Source organism: Tetrao urogallus (assembly GCF_951394365.1).
Source record: "Tetrao urogallus genome assembly, chromosome: 8".
NCBI lineage: Eukaryota > Metazoa > Chordata > Aves > Galliformes > Phasianidae > Tetrao > Tetrao urogallus.
In genome coordinates, this window is record NC_136821.1 from 2196111 (window position 1) to 2209336 (window position 13226).

Sequence of the window (13226 nt, forward strand, 5' to 3'; positions counted from 1 at the left end):
CAGAGGGAAGTGGAACTGCTCTATGGGATTTGCAAAGTCCTGTCACTGAAAAGAGACATGATAATCCCAGCAGGGATCAGCGTGGCCAGCAACGCTCTGCCAAACAGAGCATCCCTTTGGCAACCCAACCCTTTACGCTTCTGACCAGACCAAAGTCTTCCAACTGCTGAAAAACGGTCTCCTTTGATGCACTGTTTTGCTTTTCAGTATCTGAGTATTCTAACCAAAGTACTTCAGATTGGTTTAGAAAGCATTTGGATTTTGGAGCACATTCAAAACACTCTGGACACTGGATTCTACCCAAAGGGCTGATTTTCATCAACCCATGTAATAAATACCTCTTTTCTGTAATCTCGTAATAACTCCAGACAACTCATGTTATCTTACCACGAGGAACACAACTTTCCACATCTAAATCAATTAATCCTTTTTTCTGTGCGCCAAGACATGCCTTTCAGATTTGTTTTGCAGTCCACTTTCATTATAATATGCTCAAAAATATTTCACTGAAGAACTCTGTAAAATGACTCCAAATTGTTTCCTCAATCCAATCCCTCAAATATCTCCCCCCCATGAAAAATTTCCCCTTTACTTTCACATACTGAAAGTATGTTTTCCATTCTTAATGCATCTGTCTCACTTTTTTGGATGCTGCATTTTGGAAGCCTCACTGCACACTCAGCTGAAAATGTTTAACAGTTTTTGAGGCAATACAGAAAACTTGGTACAAGGTTAAAGAAAATTAAATTAGAGACTAATAGACTGGATTCAGATCCATCACATATGATATGAATACCAATACAGCCTTTCCTTTATTAATAAGTGGATATAAAACCAGTAAATCAAATTTTGACAGTCTAATACTGCAAAGATGCTCTGTAAGTTTTTTCTTAAATGACCCTTTAAATATGCTAAACAATTCCAGGTATTACAGGGAAAGGCTACTTACAGATCCCTGAGAAATGGCTGCCTCTGGATGCTTGCTTATGGGACGGTGACAGATTTTGGGCATAATGTTTTGCAAACCCTTAGAATATCCACAAAACTAAATCAGTATAAATACAAACACCAATCTCACTTCCCAGCCTTTCCTTTTATCACAGAAAAACCTATAAGACATTTGGAAATGGAAATGCACTCAGATCCCCTGGACTGGTTTTAAGGACTAAAAGGAATGTTTAGCTTCATTCAAAGCATTGTTTTCAAACTACAGAGAGTTAAAATAAGGTTTTATTTAGTTATTATTTGCTAATTATTAGTTTGTCTATCACAGGAGTTGGCTGGGATTCTCCCGTGTCACCTAATTAGAAATGTTGCACTGCTTTTTGGGAATGTTTTTACACTTTGAAAAGAAGCTTTCTCTTACTAATTAGAATTGAATGCCTTATGAAGCTCGACTTTTTATGTGAGTGACTCAACAATCTACAACAACCTACCAATGTATAAGAGAAATCTTTTTCCTTCAAACTTATCTGTCTGTACTGGTATCTTGCAGTACAACACTACTGTATATATGATATATTCTGTCTTCTGGCTTGAGAAAGACATCTTCATCCTACTCGTAAATAAAGAGATCCATTTCAACAACCTGAAAAAATGTTCTGAACAGAATGATCTTACTAAAATTATTTAATTTAAATAGTAACGAATCAGTTTATACCATCCAAGTACTTTTGGTGCAACAGTATTTTGAACTTTATGAAAGGTAGTTTTATTATGTAGAAGGCTTATGTAATCCTAATTTATACTGGCTTTGATGCAGCAGTTTTTCTAAGATTGGAAGACCCCAACAATTTAACCACCCTAGAGGAGGACAGCTATTTGGGAGAATTCGCTATTAATTAGCAAACAACTCCCAGAGCCCAGGCCATGCACTTGTCTCTGCATCCTCAGTTAATGAGCTGGCCTTGCCCCAGCTAGGGCACTTGCATTCCGCATGCGGAAGGACACAACCCTGTTGCATGTGGTTGCCTTTACTGCCAGGCTGGATGATCAAAGCAGTCCTTTCAGGCCTGCTATCTAGGAATCTACAGTAATAAAACAATCTTTAGCTGTATCATGGCTAGATGGGGAAAAGAGCCTGACTCACATTCATGGATTCTAGTTATCACTAAGAGCATATGATACAAACCTCTTACTTTTGCACCAGCCTGCTGTTAACTAATCACAAGCTGTAATCCTTGCATCAGATACACTTCCTGCCTGTGCCTATACGACAGGTAAAATGCAGCTGATTGAGCTGTGATACATCCTCCATTGCTGAGGTTTAACTGTGTTATCATAGCAATTGAGGTTTTCACTTCCAGTGAAAGCAGAGAGAAAGCACATCCTTTTCAAGAACAGATGACTACCTTTGGAAGCACACGTGTGCATGGACACATACAGACAGCAGCTCTGAAAGCACTTTGGTAAAAAACAAAACTGAGCTACACAACAATCAAAAAAGATGCTGGGAATAAGTATTTTTCTTTTTAAATCTCAACTCTGTCTGCTCAGTAACAGCGATCACTTGATAGAGACCAAAGACACGGCACTCAGCGTGCTTTCAGGCCTTCCACCACATTAATTTCTTTCTTTGCAAGCAAAATAGGTCAAAACTGTGTGTATGTGATAGGCCTTCTTATGAGCCGAAATAATGTAAACATTCAAAGTTTTCTATTTTTAAATTTGAAACTAATCACAGAATCACAGAATCACAGAATCACCCGGGTTGGAAGGGACCTCAAGGATCATGTAGTTCCAACCCCCCTGCCTAGCAGGGCCACCAAACATACACATTTAGATCATTAATATTGGGTATGAACGTAGGCTACAGAAGAACCAAGTTATTCTGTAGAGAAGAATATTACCACTATCAACAAAATCTTTCTTAGGGTATATAATGGAGCAGATTATTACTATCTTATATGCTAATAATGAAATGTAAAGAAATATTATTCCAGCAATCCATTTTGTCATCTAAAGAGGAACTAATGAAAAGCATGTCCATCTTCAGTACAAATCCAGGCTCAATTTGTTTGTTTTCTTAATTATGTTTTGATTTTTAATGACCGAAAGCCTTTGATGCATTTATTTCTCATTGGTGGTGTTTCAACATACAAAGTTCCATCAACCCTATACAAACTGGTTACTTTTTATATTCTGAAACAAGGCAGTAAATCAAGTATAGTGAAAAAGAGGAGGGATGTTCCTAACGAGGATTGTAAAGGACTCAGCCTTCCTGAATGTAAAGACAAATTATACCATCCCACACACACTCATTGTAGCAGTTTTACAGCTGTGATGGTCACTTTGGTTTTGGCCTTTAGGCCTTGCTGGATGAGAAAATCTGCCCCCAAACTCTATTTTGCTGCAGAAAAGTCACAATTTTGATTTTGCCAGTGAAATTCTTCACCAGTTCTCTGTATCATTTTGGAACAAAGACGAATCGTTAGCTTTAAGACAAGGTATTAATTCTCTGTGGCTTCAGGTATTGTTCATGGTTGTAACTCATTTTTCTACAGCGGCTGATGTCCTGCTGGCTCCCTATGAAACCATCAAGCTCTAGAAGAATCTAAAATGGACATTTAACATAAAGACCCAAACGAAAGAAAGAAAGCTGATTGCAAAATGTGCCTACGAGAGAGAAGTCAGACCTCCCAAGACCTATCAAATAACAGAGCTACAGGTATTATTGAGTTTCTGGCCAAAGTTAAAATCACTTTAAAAGGAGATCGGAGAGCATCAACGAAGAACAATTTGGTTCTTTTAATGCCCATGTTTTGGGATTAAATACAATGTGGAGTTATTAAATGCAATTCTGTCACAGTTTTCATAATGGAGATTATATGCACTTCAGGACCATTTGATGCAGAATGTTCTTATGTTACCTGATAAAGAAATTAAGAAAATAAATAGGAAATAACTACTGTCAATGTTTAGTGCTTGTTAACAGCTTTGCTATGTTATTGACTGGTTGCTAGAGAAACAGTTATCTATGGGAAAAGAAAAGTTAATTTTCTAAAGAGAGAATATTTAAAAGTAACCATTTGAAAACCTGAACGTGAGAATTCAATTTGATTTATATATATATATGGTCAAAAAAATGGAACAATCTGTTTGCTGGAAATACAGTGAAAGGCTCTGATCTCCTGTCATAACAATTACTCAGATTAGTTCCAATCCCCATTAGCTGTGCAATGTGATGTGGAAACAGAAAGAAAGAAACGGCAAAAACGAGAATCTCACTCCCGTATTGTAAATGCAGGCGGCGAATAAACCAGACAAACTTCCTTTGTGTTAGGCACCTGAAGTTCAGGACACAGCAATATTTAAATCATCTGAATAATTCAGACTGAATTTCTGTGCAAGAGAATGTCAGAAACGTAGCAGGATTGCAAATTAAACCTGTAAATGATGCCTTCTGTGCCAAAGTCACAGGACTGCACTATTTTTAGACACATGGAACTTTTTATCCAAATACCATTCTCTGAATTGTTTACTGAATTCTGCATTTCTGCTCAGTGATTTCCCACACGAAAAAAACTCTGAATTTAAAAACAAACAAACAAACAAAAAACCCTCATAAAAATTAGCTATTCCTGCATCTTAATACAAACCCCAGAAGTATCGAGCATCAATGCAATTGTTTGAAAGCTTAGGCTGCCTCTCTCAAATTTGCTGTGCTACCAACCCATGCTATTTGATGCATGATTCTCTTTCCAGCATTAATGCATTATTACTCACTGCCTTTCAATGACACACTAACTGAAAGGGTATTTTGAGAATTTGCCCCCACTGTTTTATTTATGAGACAGACAGTGTTAAAAGGATTCCTCTGATTTCTGAAACTGCCCTCAGAAGTTTAAGAATATTTACCAAAAAACAAGTGGGTGATTCTACTCCTGTTCAGTGCTTTTACTCCACAAAAATTGTGACAATATTTCTTTATGGATATACAAGATGTCCCTTAATTGTAGGTTTAATCATTCTAAAGTGAAATCTCTGTGAAGATTTGTATACATGATCTTTCCTTATACAGCTCCATTCTGTCACATACACTGATCCGAGTCAACTGTTTCATGCATATACCACTGAACTGAAAAACACTCTTCTTCATCCTCACATTAAAACTTTCTATCTGGCTTGTTCTATAAAAAATATTCAGTAAGTAACACAATTTGTAAGTATGTTTTTAGTTTATTAATAAACTGTAGGACACCAAATTAGAAAAAAAGAAAAAAAGAGCCTGACCTTTTTCCTCGTTAAGCATTAGATTTAAGGTGGATATTATCATCACGTTCATTCCAAGCTGAAAAACAAAGATCCAGTTGAAAGAGAATATGAGCAATAGTAAGCAAAATGGTCCTCCTGAATGCTACAATTTCAACATTAAGTGATTCTTAATTATTCCTTCATATTGATGAACATCTAAATGGAGAGGTTGCTTTGAATACTGTTTTTCCTCTGAAACAAATACGTGCTTCCACTTCATGTTTTGCTCACAGTTCATTTCCGAAAAACACAGCATAGAAAAGATAATCTAGTCTTATTTAAAAAAATGTTAAGGCACAACTTTTAGAAAATATGTTCTATTAAAGTTTATTCTGTAAACAATGCAATACAGTCCTCAGCTGTACACGTGCTGTTCGTTTGGGGTAAGATTTTGTGTTTCTTAAGCCAAAAACCTCTTCCCCCCTCTTCCTGCCCCAGAGAGAGGTGAGAACAACATCAACCCTCCCTGCCCTCGCCAGGCTGCTTCATTAGGGATTCTGACTCATCAACTCACCATCCCTGTGCCTGGAGATTTGCAGTCAAGAATGGCAAGGTATATTTAGCCCGATAAGATGAGCAAAGTACATAAATGTTCATGTCTGTATATTTTTTGGTTGAAATTTTACCTAGCAATTTTCAGACATATTCACAATGACACCTTAGTAAGCATAAATTACACTCTCCCATTAACTGTGAAGATTAAAGTCTGGCTCTTAGAAAATGAAACGCTTACTTCCAGTGATAATAAAAAGCTTTCTGTTCTCCACCACAGTACACAGGTTGTGAAACTCTCTCCTTGGAAGTATTTTTGTCATTCACACCATCCAAAATTTAAAATTTTGAAATTAGGATTTAAAACATCATATTTAGGATTAAAGATTTTAAATACTTTATAAATAAATTCTCTGCGTATGTTTGCAGAAGCACAATTTTAGGAAAAGAAGTATGAGTAACTTCAGACTCAGAGATGAGGAATGTGGAGTTTTGATGTCAGCAACCTGCTGTCTAAGCCAAAAGTCTGGGCACTGTCACTAAGTGCCTAAAGCACCGCTCTGCACAACAGACTTCAAGACTTCCAGAGCCCAATTCTGTTGCCACTGCTTCTTCCCTTTCAACTCTTCCCTCCGTGGGACCTTGACAAGGGTAAAATTTTGCTAATGTGGACTTCTGCCAACAAAAGCCAATACAGTGTGCCTACAGAAAAGGATAGTTGGGCTATCAAATGAACTTCATGTAAAAGGATTTTTGTATCTTTAAGCGCCTTCTTCCTCCCTCCTCAAAAACGTAGGGTATGTTTTAGGACCTGAAAAGGACCTCAAAGACTTCCTGGGGAGCATGGTTACTCACACCAGGTCCCAACTACTCTGAAAGCCCTGCTGTTGCATATCGTCATGACAGCACTGGGTTTAACACAGAGCTCTGCCAGCAGCCCATAGCTTTGCTTGCTTGGTGCACTACAAAACATGACTTTACTACACATGCAGTAAACTGCACAAACCCTAAGCCAGACATAAAAAGGTTTGGGTCTCCTCAGAAAGAACTGAACAAAAGGGTGAATCACATTCAAGCCTGACAAGAGTATTGCACCAGCTCATCAAAGCAGAGCAAACAAAAACGAGGGTAAAGGACTACAGGCAGCCAGAATTTAAAACCATGCGTCCCTACAAGGAGGCATTACACCACCTGGAGTTTAAGAACTAGCCATAAAAGAGAAGAATCTAGAAAATGCACAATTTCATCCCAAACAGGAAAACATACTGTGCTAGATCCTAACTCAAAACTCAAACAGATCTTTATTCTTGAACAATGACACGAGTCCCAGGAAATGGAGAAGGTAAAGGTAAGTACCTAACAGGTATCAAACAAACTCTGGTACCATTCTCCAAAAACTGAGCTACTGGAAAGCACACTGGCGAAGAATCCTTCAGTCAGCTCTAATTTAAAGCTTCATTAAAAGAAACTCCATCAGTAACACAAACATATTCCGTCAAAAACCCCCACAAACAAAGCTACCGGTGTCATCAACTCTGGATTCTTGGCAGAAAAATCTAAAAAATGTGATTTTCAACCTACAGGTATCTCCCTGCATTTAAAAAAAGAAGTGTTTAGTTCTTACGTTACACTTTGCCATGCTATCTCAATGGAAGTGTGAATTGAAGGCAATGAAAGGCAAACTTCCCAGTGTTGCTGAACCTGAATTTCTCACTTCATTTTAAATGTGGACATTCCAAAGCACTCAAAGCATTTCATTTACAAAAAAAGGTTATTTATTCTTCTTAAAAGTGCTGTAAGGAAATGGTGTAAACACCATATATCTTAAACTATTTACCTTGAAGAAGATTATTAGTAACAAAAAAGTCCTCTAAGTTGGACTGTTTTCTCTTAATCCTTGGTGCAATTTAAACTTGCCTTTTCTCCTTGCTCTTTTCTCTTTCAAATCTGCAGAGCAACCACTACCATTGCTTTTGATAAAATTCTAATCTTTTTAAAGTTTTATGCCCATCCTACAGCGTTCTCCTTTTTCCCCCGCCACAAACAAACCTCATTCTTCCTGCTGCTCTTTAAAAGTACTGCTTTTTCAATCCGCCACTAGTTTGTTGCTCTGCTTTCTCATCTTCCTACTAATAAGAACTTCCCATAAAAGACCATGTTCAGTACAGCAAAATACTTTCTAAGGTCTCACTGACAGCGAATACTTGCAGGATCTGACAAAAGACACTGATGTTTGTAAAAACTCTCAGCACTTGAGAAATGACTAGTTGTGATCTTTGTTATTTTTCAATCACTTCAATCATCTTCCTCTTATACAGGGGGCGCGCAACAAACTCAGATGCAACACGGAAAATTCTGAATAAACGTATGGAAAATAAAAAACTTTCATATGGAGGATGACTCAATAAACTGCTGGCAATGGTCCAGAGAAGGGTTTCAAACCTCGGAGATGCATAAGTGTGAAGTTAACAAAGCTCTGGACAATCTTTTCAGAGCTGCATCAGATGACCTCAGTGGCAGAAAGTCAAAGTGGGGCTCAGTACCTAGTGATGTATCCTAGGAAATATCCCCGGAAATCTCAACATCTGCTTTCAGGAATTTACAGTATTAAGCACTTAAGCCGGAAAAACAAATATTTCTGAACATAGCTAGAACATTATATTCCATAGGTACAGTTTGCAAATACATGGGAAAAAGATACAAATAGGTCCTCCAAATTTTCACAAAATCTGATCAAAGAAGAATGGTCTTCTGCTACATCTCTCAACTGAAAGGGATAGCTCTCTAAAAAACAGAGATTCAAAATGAATTCTGGTCATCAGGTATTCTGTGGGAATGCTGCATGTATCGGTTCAGAGGTGATCAGACAGAATTCTATATTTTCTCTGAAGAAGAACTCACTGATAAGAATGAAAATGTACTGGTGTGTTTAAGAATCTTATTTTGAAGCAATGGATATAGTACAGATACTACACTGACTCATTGAGATGACCAAACAATCTGTTGTAGATTAACATAATTTTATTTAAAAAGAAAAATGTACGTATTTCCTCAAGTGGGGCACTTCAGATTAGGGATCTCTTCAGTCTTTTCTGGAGGGATTTAAAAAAGCTTTGGAGAAATCTTAAAGCTATGGAATTAGCCTGGTATTTATAGCTCAGTTTCCTACTGTGTTCTTTGAGCTTCTAAGACATTTTTTTTCTCCATCTGCTGGTTGTTGACATGGTATAACCTTATATTTTGATTATGAAAATGTATAAGAGCAAATGCTTTGCACTTTACTCTAAAGTTCTGCCTTTATCTCAGGGCAAGGCAGCTGTGCTCTGCCACTACTATATCATGTAGGTCAAGAACTGCTGTGTATTTTCTGATACAGACAAATGGATTTCTATTGTTTAATTATATCAAAATATATTCCTACCAATCATGACTAACACTCCATATGAATCATGCTGCCACAAAATGATACTTTTCATACCTTTAGAACACGGTACATTGTACACTGTTTCAAGAAAATCTGTTAAATCTAGGTCAAGAATGCTTTCTTCTTTGTTCTGTTACCAAAAAGGTCCATGTATCGGTGCACTGTTTACCTCATATAAAGATACAAATTGCCAAATTGCTTACTTTTCTACTTTACCACCATTAAACGTCGAAGACATCCATTGTTCTGGTTGCTTTTTTTCTTTTAACGTTGGCTGAAATCTTTTGTATTATATTACTTGAAATACATTTTGTAACAATCCCCACTATCGCAGAACGAAACCATCAAAATAAAATACAAGTTTTCCGGCTTAAGAAAGGCACTGATTCACTTCTGAATACTCACCTACATTACTCCTCATGGTCTTGCTTCTAGTTACCTTGGGGATATTTAGTCTTCTTAGAATTCTTGATGCACTTGGAGATTTGCTTTAGCTATTCTCCTGTTGAGATCTCGATAATGGGCTATGTCCATTGAGGCTGGCTCCTTGTCTTACTGCACCCCTCATGTGAGGAACTCTTGCACGCCAGGTTACATCTATTGAGACAGTAGAATTATTTAAACTAAAACACTGATGTTTTTTTATTTCGTTTCTCTTGATTGCCTCCTAAGCCTTACCCAATGACTTTGTAGCAAAAGTTGAGATAATATTTGCTGTTAAGGAAGGCAAGGATGGCTCTGATAAGAAACAGATAGCTTTTAATAAATTATGATGGTTCACTGTCCACAGGAATGGGCAGATTTCTAGAAAAATCAGCTGAAGATTTTTATAACGATAGAACCAGTGTGAAACTGTATAATACAAACTTCATGTCTTCAGATAACTGTAGCTGTCCTGACACATGCTAATAGCCTTTAAATAGTAAGGCTAGAAGTTAGGCTTTAGAGAATTAAATACCACAGCTAATACTACATGATAAAAACATACACAAACACAGCAGCAGTCTCTCTCTTCTAAAACCTTAGTTATGTACTGTGTATGAGCTACTGCAGAGGTACACAGACACAGGTGAAGCCGCAGCTGTAAGAGCTCGTGTTATCACAGCAAAATTTGCCTATCGAAAACAAAAGCACTGGGCTTCTCTTGAGCCATTTCCTTTGGAAACAACAGCACCACGTATCTGTAACCCTCCACTTGAGCACGACAGCTCCAATTTCTCTGACACTGAAAGGAGTTAACAACCTTTGCAGGACTTTAAGTCAACTAATTAGTTCTTTTAGAAGTGAAATGGATTGGAGCTCATTAGGTTAAAGACATAGCTAAAAGAGTTGATGTTGGCCTTTACAGCGTTGCACCTCAAAAGCCTGAGGTCTCAGTAAGAGAGCACAGCTAGAAACCAGTAACACGCTTTTAACAAATTCAGATTTATAGGCAATTTCCCATGTTATGAACAAATCTTTCATTGAAGTGGATGCAACACAACCAATCAACAATTTCTGCGTCCTACAGAAAGCCTGAAGAATTTGCTCTGGTTTATAGATCACTTATTTGGGACTCCTCTTAAAGACATCTGTCATTTAGTCAAGGTCTTTGTTGTCGTTACAAACCTTTTCCTCTTACCTTACAACATTATACAAACATATAACAAAAATTTCAGGTAAGTGATGTGAATTGGGTATAAGGAGTTAAGTGCCAGGAAGTACACTGGTAGCACATACCACAGCATTTACTGTGATTCTTAAAATATTTAAGTTTGTAAGGAAATCCTTTTTGTTTTCTTGGTGATGAGCTGGTCTTTAACTTCTGTTGACTTTATTAGTAGTTGTAATTTTAGTATCAGCTGATAGTTGATTGGCATCTAATTTCAGAGCAAAGTTGGGGCATGACATCCTGTAACAATGAATCTGCCTTTTTGCACTGAATTCAGCAGCCCAGTAGAGCCTTCCAGACTCTGTTTAGAAAGAAAACTATTTAGAGAGAAAGTGACTGACAGCAGTCACTCGTTTCCAGATTATCCAGTCCCTATATATTATTAAAATGATTAAAATGAAAATTAAATAATAATAAAGAAATAATAATGCTATTATTGGTAAAAAAATTCTCTTCCCATTCATTGAAACAGCTTACAACAATCCCAACAGAACCATGTGACTTTATAAAGGCAGGAGGTCTAAATGCTGATTACATACCACTGAAATACACTGCATTGGATTAAGTGAAAAATTGGAACATAATGCTAAGGAGAAGGATGTCATGGTACAGACATCCAGGTACATCCAGTGGAGATGAGAAGGCACTGAACTTTCTCCCAAGACTTGTATTATCAGACTCCAAGCAATGGGCCTGAGCTGCTGGTTTTAGCTTATTGAGAACCTGAATGTCAGTGCTTTAGAAATCACTCAGAAATTCTGAGTCCTAAAATCTGACATGTAAATGGCACACTTAAAACATAAAAATTTCTTCTCCTATTGCAGAAATGACAAACGTTTAATGTTTCCTCTGTATGTAATCCACTCTTTATATAAGCTGCACGATTATTTTTTAAAGGAACGTTTTTACTTGTTATTCATAAAACTATAGATGAATGCTTTAAGAATCTGTGATTTCAGAGCAGCTAATTTTTACAGTGACAAAGCAAACAGAAATACGACATAGCTATTTTTTGTTAAATAGTTTGCAGACAAATGTATTTTAGATTACACAGTTTTTACTGTGCATTTAATATTCTTCAGATAAAATTACTTATTAACGTTTAATCACATTGAAAGGTATTGATAAGAGAGATTTTTGTAAAGGCTTTCCTAAAGCAAAAGCACAGCAAACAATATAAAACTGATTTACTGGAAACAATTTCAATAGATGGATGAAACAGCCCAACAATGAAAGCTATGTCATACCAGGGCTTAAAATAACTAGGTCACGTGGACAATACTGAAGATTTAAGTAGCATCAGTAAAAGAATGCTCTACTAAAGGTCTCAAGAATTTGACAAAAAAAGCATTACTAAAACGAATTCAAATAAAGAACCTAGTTTTTAACTTATAGCTTCTAAATAAAATAGTAACGATACATTAATTATAAGAGTTGTCTGTACTGAACAAACAGAAATGGAAACGTGTAAGCAAAGATGTAATTAAACTTTCTGCTGGGAAAAAAATTACCTTTACTGTACGTATTCCATTTACAAACCTACAAGCATCCAAGTAATAGCATCACACTCAGCACATGCTGCCAGTGTCTTATATGACCCTCAAAAGAGTTTTACACGGTGACTCAAGAGAATTTCTGTGGCTAATTCAATAGGCTCCATATTGCTTTTTCCCTCCTGAAAGTCTTGTTTTCACTCTCCTTTTATCCTGCCTCTCAATCCTTCTTTGCCTACTAGGGTCTACCAGGTCTCAAGACTGACTGGACTTGATGATTCCAAGATCTTTTCCAACCTTGGTGATTCTATGATGAAATATTAAAATAATTATTTGTAAAAAAGTTGCGAAGGTGTTTTTTGTTTTTTTTTTTTTTAATTAAAAGAATGGATATTTGACATTATAAAAATCACACTTCTGAACATCTGCTATTTAATGTAAGAGTGGTTGCACAGACTATCCTAGTCTTTATTAAATAGCCAGCACTGCACCACGCACAAAAAGACCAGTTTATTTTTATCATTCAGAGATAAGTATAGGGCACTCATAGTGATTTCACTATGTTTATTTTCCTATTGCATGCATATCCATAACAATAAATTTTCCAGCAAGTTCTCACCAAGTTGCTAGAATCTGACAGTGGATGTATTTCTGGGGAAAAGCCATCTGGTTTTTTTCAGTGAATGTGCTTTCTCATTTGCTTGTGAGCTTTCTATTTACATAACAAGTCTGTGATAACAGAGTAAAAGAAATCCTGTCCCCATCTAATCTCCCAAGATACATACAGTATTCTTACAACTATGGCATTTGATGCATCTAAAATTAAAGAGACTCTACTTTTTATAAAACTAAATAAAAATGCCAATGATCTTCCAGTAAAAGAAACAAACTCAGGAACTTTTCAGCTGTGTGC